Genomic DNA, 8,372 nt, shown 5'->3' on the forward strand with positions numbered 1-8,372 from the left:
ACAGAGATCAAATTGCCAACATCCACTGGATCATGGAAAAAGCAAGAGAGTTCCAGAAAAGCATCTATTTCTGCTTTATTGACTATGCCAAAGCCTTTGACTGTGTGGATCACAATAACCTGTGGAAAATTCTGAAAGAGATGGGAATACCAGACCACCTGATCTGCCTTTTGAGAAATCTATATGCAGGTTGGGAAGCAACAGTTAGAACTGGACATGGAACAACAGGCTGGTTCCAAATAGGAAAAGGAGTACGTCAAGGCTGTATATTGTCATCCTGCTTATTTAACTTATATGCAGACTACATCATGAGACACTCTGGGCTGGAAGAAGCACAAGCTGGAATCAAGATTGCCGGGAGAAATATCAATAACCTCAGATATGCAGATGACACCACCCTTATGGCAGAAAGTGAAGAGGAACTCAAAAGCCTCTTGATGAAAGTGAAAGTGGAGAGTGAAAAAATTGGCTTAAAGCTCAACATTCAGAAAACAAAGATCATGGCATCTGGTCCCATCACTTCTTGGCAAATAGATGGGGAAACAGTGGAAACAGTGTCAAACTTTATTTTGGAGGGCTCCAAAATCACTGCAGATGGTGATTGCAGCCATGAAATTAAAAGACGTTTACTCCTTGGAAGGAAAGTGATGACCAACCTAGACAGCATATTCAAAAGCAGAGACATTACTTTGCCAACAAAGGTTCGTCTAGTCAAGGCTATGGTTTTTCCTGTGGTCATGTATGGATGTGAGAGTTGGACTGTGAAGAAGGTTGAGCGCCGAAGAATTGATGCTTTTGAACTGTGGTGTTGGAGAAGACCCTTGAGAGTCCCTTGGACTGCAAGGAGATCCAACCAGTCCATTCCGAAGGAGATCAGCCCTGGGATTTCTTTGGAAGGAATGATGCTAAAGCTGAAACTCCAGTACTTTGGCCACCTCATGTGAAGAGTTGACTCATTGGAAAAGACTCTGATGCTGGGAGAGATTGGGAGCAGGAGGAGAAGGGGACGCCAGAGGATGAGATGGCTGGATGGCATCACTGACTCGATGGACTTGAGTCTCAGTGAACTCTGGGAGTTTGTGATGGACAGGGAGGCCTGGCGTGCTGCGATTCATGAGGTCGCAAAGAGTCAGACACGACTGAGTGACTGAACTGAACTGAATGTGATAGTACTGGGAGGTGGGCCTTGGGGAAGTTGTTTGGTCATGAGAGTGGAGGCCCCATGGTGGGATAAGAGTCTTGAAAAGAAGACTACCTTTTCTCTCTTTTTGCACCATGTGAGCACACAATCAGAAGACAGCCACAATCAAACCAGGAAGAATCCCGCACCAGACATCAGATCTGCTGGAGCCTTTTGATCATGGACTTCCCTACTTGCAGAACTATGAGAAGTACATGTCTGTTGTCTTAGCTACCTCATCTACACTGTTCAGTTTTGTTGTTGTTGTTCAGTCACAAAGTTGTGTCTGAATCTTTGTGACCCCATGGACTGCAACACACCAGGCTTCCCTGTCCTTCACTGTCTCTTGGAGTTTGCTCAAATTCATGCCTACTGAGTCAGTGATGCTCTCTAGCCATCTCATCCTCTGCCACCCCTTTCTCCTCCTGCCCTCAGTCTTTCCCAGTAACAGGGTCTTTCTCAATGAGTCAGCTCTTCACATCAGGTGGTCAAAGTGTTGGCGCTTTAGCATCAGTCCTTCCAATGAATATTCAGGGTTGATTTCCTTTAGGATTGACTGGTTTGACCTCCTTGCCATCCAGGGAACTCTCAAGAGTCTTCTCCAGCACCGCAGTTTGAAAGCATGAGGGATCTTTAGTTGTGGCATGCAAACTCTTACTTGCAACATATGGGATCTGGTTCCCTGACCAGAGATCGAACCCAGGCCCTCCTCACTGGGAGCATGGAATTTTAGCCACTGGACCATGAGGGAAGTCCTTCATGTCCCTATCTTTGAAAAAAGTGACTGCAGACTACCCACGCATCTGTTGACAGATTAATGGATAAGCAAATATGATCCATCCACACAATGCAGTCACTGAAAGGAATGAAGTACTGATTCATGCGACAACGTGGATGAACCTTGAAAACAAGGTGCTATGTGAAGAACCCAGACACAAGAGGTCACACGCTGTGTGATTTCCATGAAATGTCTATATTAGGTAAATCTGCAGAGACAGCAAATAGATTAGTGATTTCCAGGAGCTGGGGGAAGAGGGCCATGGGAGTGCCTGCTTAGTGGGTCTGGGCTTCTTTTTGGGGGTACTGAAAATATCTTAGCGATGGTGCTTGCAAAACACTGTGAATGTACTAAAAGCCATTGAACTGTCAACTTTAAAAGCGTTCATCATTAATTTCATGTTAGATACATTTACCCTCAAGGAAAAAAAAAGGCAATGCGTTGGTCCTTATCCCCTGGTAACATATTCAGGTCACCTGGGAGCTTTAAAAAATGGATGCCAGGCCCACCCCTACGGATTCTCATTCCATTTTGCTCTTGTTCATTGGTTAGTCACTAAGTCGTGTCCGACTCTTTCCGACCCCATGGACTGTAGCCCACTGGGCTTCTACGCCCATGGGATTTCCCAGGCAAGAATCCTAGAGTGGGTTGCTATTTCCTTCTCCAGAGGATCTCCTTGACTCAGGGATTGAACCCACGTCTCCTGCATTGCAGATTCTCTACCACTGAGCCATCAGTAATTTCTAAAAGTTGCTCTGGAGATCCTAACCTGCAACAAGGTTCAGAATCACAGAACAACCTCTAAGGTTCCTGCCAACCCTGCTTCCCTGTTGAGAGTGAATTTAAGTCAATTCATCCTTTCTTTGGTATTTTGAATCTTCTTTGCGGAGTAAAAACCTTAAATCTTTTTTTTGGGGGGGGGGTTAAAGATATTACAGACACGGACTTGTAAGAGAGGTAACTTTTTTTTTTTTTTTTTATGGGAAAGTCAGGGCTGCCCAGAGATGAGCAGGGACTGGCCTGGAGACACAGCAAATGCGGGAGTTAGGGAGTGGCCTGCATATCCCCGACCATCCCTCTGAAGCACGGGAGAGGTAACTTTTGGAGTGCGGGGGATGGTAAAGGGAGGAGAGTTGCTGGGTGCCTTTGAAACCACCCATCCCCCCAGCACACTTGATCCAGCCTCTTCCCTACAGAAAAGCATCCGTGCACTTCATCTCAACATCTTTAGATACCTAAAACCACACATACAACATTAAGCATTTAAATGTACCGAGACTTAAATGGACTCAATCCCATTCAAACACTTGAACTGAGGACCTGCTGGTACTAAATGAGCGTGGGGTCTGGCTGCTCACCTCTCAAAAGCCAGTAAACAGACCAGGTTGGTGCAAAGGAAACCTTGCTTTATTTCAGATGCAGGCAATAGGGGGAGGGGCGCTTTATGTAGAAAAGAGCACAGTCACCTCTAACAGTCATCTTCAAATTGGTGGTCTGACCAGCATCATTTTGATTGTTTTAGGTACAGTTAATCTTCAGTTCCAGGGTCCATTTATTCCCATTTGCTTGAGGCCAATTCTCGGAATTGTGGCAGCTTATGTCATAGCTGCAGTCCGGTCATTATGTAGTTAACTTCTTCCACCTGGTATTTCGGTATCTATAAGACAGCTCACAGGATATGGCTCAGAATATTATCTATAGTCCTTGAGAAGGAACCAAAGGTCCTTGACTATGTTTAATGTCATATATTAATGATCCTACATTATTATTATTTGGTCTCCTTTGACTGCTTTCCTTTGTTTCTGTATTTCTCATATCTCTGATTAAACTTATCCTGTGACTAAAGTTTTCTATAGACAAAAGGCAGGCATGGACATTTGCGGGGATGCGGGCAAGGACCATAGGGTTTTGCTCCTTTTCACTACTGTGTGCCCGGCTTTGTGCTAGATGCCAGTGGGGGTGAGAAAGAAACCAGGATGAATCAGAGCTCAGTTCAGCAGCCCACCATCCAACAGGGGAGGACAGAGCATTGTGAAAGAGAACAGTAACCTTCCCACCAGTGTATAACCTGGATCGACAGCCTGCATGGGCGAGGCCTTTTATATGGACCATCTCATTCTGAGACGGTTGTCACCTGCTCCAGGTGTGATGGTTACTTTTAGGTGTCAGCCTGACCAGGCTCAGGGATGCTCAGAGAGCCGGCAGCATGTTATTTCTGGGTGTGTCTGTGAGGGTGTTTCTGGAAGAGATTAGCATCTGAATCAGTAGACTGTAGAAAGATCACCCTCACCAACGTGGGCAGGCCTCATCCAATCTGTTGAGGACCCGAATAGAACAAAAAGGCGGAAGAAGGGCAAATCTGCTCTCTTCGTTTGAGTTGGGCCGTCCATGTCCTGTCCTTGGACCTCAGCGAGTCTTGCCCTCCTGCCTCTGGACTTGGGCTGGAACGCACACTGCTGGCTTCCCTGGCTTTCAGGTTTTGGGGTTTGGGCTGGAACTACACCACGGATTCTCCTGGGGCTCTAGCTTTCAGATAGGAAGGAGGTCGTGCGACTTCTCAGACTCCCTAATCCCACAGGCCAATTTCTTATAATGACCCTTTTTCTGTGTATCTCTTTGCTGTTGCTGTTGTTCATTAGCAAAGTCGTGTCTGACTCTTTGCGACCCCATGGACTGCAACATGCCAGGCCTCCCTGTCCCTCACTGTCTCTCAGAGTTTGCCCAAGTTCATGTCCACTGAGTCAGTGATGCTATCCAACCATCTTGTCCTCTGCCGCCCTCTTCTCCCTTTGCCTTCAATCTTTCCAAGCATCAGGGTCTTTTCCAATGAGTCAGCTCTTGGCATCAGATGGCCAAAGAACTGGAGCTTCAGCTTCAGCATCAGTCCTTCCAATGAGAATTCAATGTTGAATACTCAAACCTGTGTATCTCTAATGTGTACCCTATTGGTTCTGTTTCTCTGGAGACCCCTGACTGATGAACCAGGTTACATGGCTGGGATGTGGTTGTCCCAGACTCTCAGCTACTGGCCACTGTACTTTGCCTCTTGTGTTTCCAGGGCTCACTCTGACCTTGCTGCTTGGAGACTTATGTGGCATCCGGAGAACAGAGAAGAGGGGGAAGTCATTTTACAAGAGGGGGATCTTCCTTAGGAACCTGCCCGCCGTATATTTCCCTTGAGCTTTATGGTCCATATGAGGGTCACGGGCCACCTGTGTGGCTACATAAATTAATTAAAATTAAATTAAATCGGTCACACCAGCCACAGTTCAAGCGGTCAGTAGCCAAACTCAAATTTATTATCTTATAGTTCCAGGGAGTCAGAAGTGAGAAAGCTCTCAGTGGGACAAAATCAAGTTTTCAGCAGGCATGCATTCCTTTCTGAGGCCCAGTGGGAAAAATCTGTTTTCTGGTTTTTCCATCTCCTAGAAGCTGCCTTGGCTCATCGTCCCCCCTCCATCTTCAGAATCACCAATGGGCAGCTGAGTCTTTTTCACTGATGTAACTCTGAACTCCTGTCTCCTCTTTCACATTTAAGGATCTCTGTGGTTACAATGGACCCATCTTGATAACCCAGGATAAGACCTCTCTCCCAATTTGAAGATCAGCTGATTAGTAACCTTAATTTCACCTGCTTCCTTAATTCCCCTTGGCCAGGTAACATTGCTCCTTGGAAGGAAAGCTATGACAAACCTAGACAGCTTATCAAAAAGCAGAGGCATCACGTTGCTGACAAAAGTCAAAGCTACGGTTTTTCCAGTAGTCATGTACAGATGCAAAAGTTGGACCATAAAGAAGGCTGAGCACTGCACAATTGATTCTTTTGAATTGTGGCGCTGGAGAAAACTCTTGAGAGTCGTTTGGACTACAAGGAGATCAAACCAGTCAATCCTAAAGGAAATCAATTCATTGGAATGTTCACTGGAAGGAGTGATGTGAAGCTGAAGCTCCAATCCTTTGGCCACCTGATGTGAAGAACTGACCCACTGGAAAAGACCTTGATGCTCAGGAAGATTGAAGGCAAAAGGAAAAGAGGGTGGCAGAGGGTGAGATGGTAGGATGACATCACTGACTCAATGGACATGAGTCTGAGCAAACTCCAGGAAATAGTACAGGACAGTGGAGCCTGGTGTGCTGCAGTCCATGGGATCACAAAGAGTCAGACAGGACTTAGCGACGGGAGAACAGCAGCAAAATGATATATTCAAAGGTTCTGGGAATTAGGGTGTGGACATCTTTGGGAGATCATTATTCTATCCACTACTGCATCTAAAGTTCTAGTAGAAATCACAGCAAAAGACATATTTCTGTGCGTGGAGGATGAGTGGCAGGTGAGAGGTGAGGCTTTGTGATTTGAAAAGCAGTGTAAGGTGGATGTAGAAGAGGCTTTCTGGGTTTCTGGAGTCAGACTGCCTGGGTTAAAGTCTTGCATGGTGACCTTGGGCAAACATCTTGGAGCCTCAGTTTCCTCACCTGTAAATGGAAAATAATGACAGAACCCCCCCTCTACCCGACCCCTCCCATGTCTTGGTGAGAATTAAAAGAGATAATGCATATAAAGGCTTGGCAGATAGTAAACCCTGAAATGTCAGGTACCATTTGGAAGCTAAAAATGCCTTCACATTACAGTTTGAATGTGTTCTAGCTTTGAAAATAGCCCTGAATTCCATTTATGTTAAGAACCACATTCTGTTCTCCATCCCTGTGTGTGAGATGGTCCCTGGGAACTGGGTGGTCCTCAGCACAGGGAGGAAGGGAGTTCTGCGTGTTCCCAAGATGACAGCAGAACGCTGGGTGACCCAGAGAGTCTCCCTCTGCTCTCTGCTATCAGACCTGGGGGGACTTGAAGTTCAAAAGCCTGTTACGCTTTTACAGACTAATAGCAATACTTCTGTCACCTTGAGTGCAGTGAAATCAGCTAGTGCTGAAGTATTTCAGGAAATTCCTAGAATTCCCAAATTATAAGGGAATCTATTGGGGCCATTTGCATGAAGCTTGCTTATTCTTTATCATAATTGGCTAAAATCATCATCCCTCTTTAAATGACCCAGAGATGGCAATTGCATTTGGCTGTGCCTCACTGCTTGTGATATCTTAGTTCCCTGGGATTGAACCTGGGGCCCCGGGAGTGAGAGCACCAAGGGAATTCCCTGCAATACCTTTAAAATAATAAGAATAAAGGAATGGGTAATACATGCACAGGGTATAAAAGGGTTTGCTGCTTCAGCACTTCTCCTCTCTAGGATCAACTATTGGTACTGGTTTCTTTTTGAGAAAGATATTTAATTAATTAACTCCGCTGCATTGGGTCTTAATGGCATCATGCTGGATCTTTCATTGTGGCACACAGACTCTCCAATCGTGGTGAGGGCTCAGTAGTTGCGGTGCATGGGTTTCATTGCTCCTCGGCAAGTGAGATCTTAGTTCCCTAACCAGGGACTGAACCCAAGTTCCCCACAATGCAAGGTGGATTCTTAACCACTGGACCACCAGGGAAGTCCTGGTATTGGTTTCTTGTGAGCCCTTCCCAATGTGCACTTACATGCTCTACATTATGCTGTATCTGTTCCTCCCCCACTATCCCTGACACCACTGACTATTCACCATTCTGTACTCGCCCCATCCTGCTCCTGGTCAGTTTCAGCAATATGTCTTGGATTCTGTTCTCTATTGCTACAAAAGCAGTATTCCATTTTAAGCATATATCGATACCATAATCTACAGTACTAATAACTTATTTATAGTTTTTAGATGGTCTTCACTGTTTGGTATTGCAAATAATCTTTGTATTTACAGTGTTTCATGCAGGTCCAAATATGATAACTTTTTCCAGTGGAATCGCTACATTTTAAAAGTATGTGGATTTTTAATTTAAAAAGTTTGTGCCTTTGCTGGTGGGAATGTAAACTGGTTCAGCCCAAATGAAAAGAGTATGGGGGGGTCCTCAAGAAATTAAAAATAGAACTATTGATGATCCAGCAATGCCACTTCTGGGTATCTATCCAAAGGAAATGAAGTCATTATTCTGAAGATGTATCTAAACACCCGTCTTCATCGCAGCATTATTTACAAGAGCCAAGATATGGAAACAACCTGTGTCCATTGGTGGATAAATGGATAAAGAAAATGTGATATATATATATGTATAATATATATTATATATATATATGAAAGTTGCTAAAAGAGGTGACTGTAGCCATGAAATTAAAAGACGCTTGCTCCTTGGAAGGAAAGTTATGACCAACCTAGATAGCATATTCAAAAGCAGAGACATTACTTTGTGAACAAAGATCCGTCTAGTCAAGGCTATGGTTTTTCCTGTGGTCGTGTATGGATGTGAGAGTTGGACTGTGAAGAAGGCTGAGCGCCGAAGAATTGATGCTTTTGAACTGTGGTGTTGGAGAAGACTCTTGA

Source organism: Bison bison, unplaced genomic scaffold (genome assembly GCF_000754665.1).
Source record: "Bison bison bison isolate TAMUID 2011002044 unplaced genomic scaffold, Bison_UMD1.0 scf7180017864144, whole genome shotgun sequence".
In the NCBI taxonomy this organism is placed as follows: Eukaryota; Metazoa; Chordata; class Mammalia; order Artiodactyla; family Bovidae; genus Bison; species Bison bison.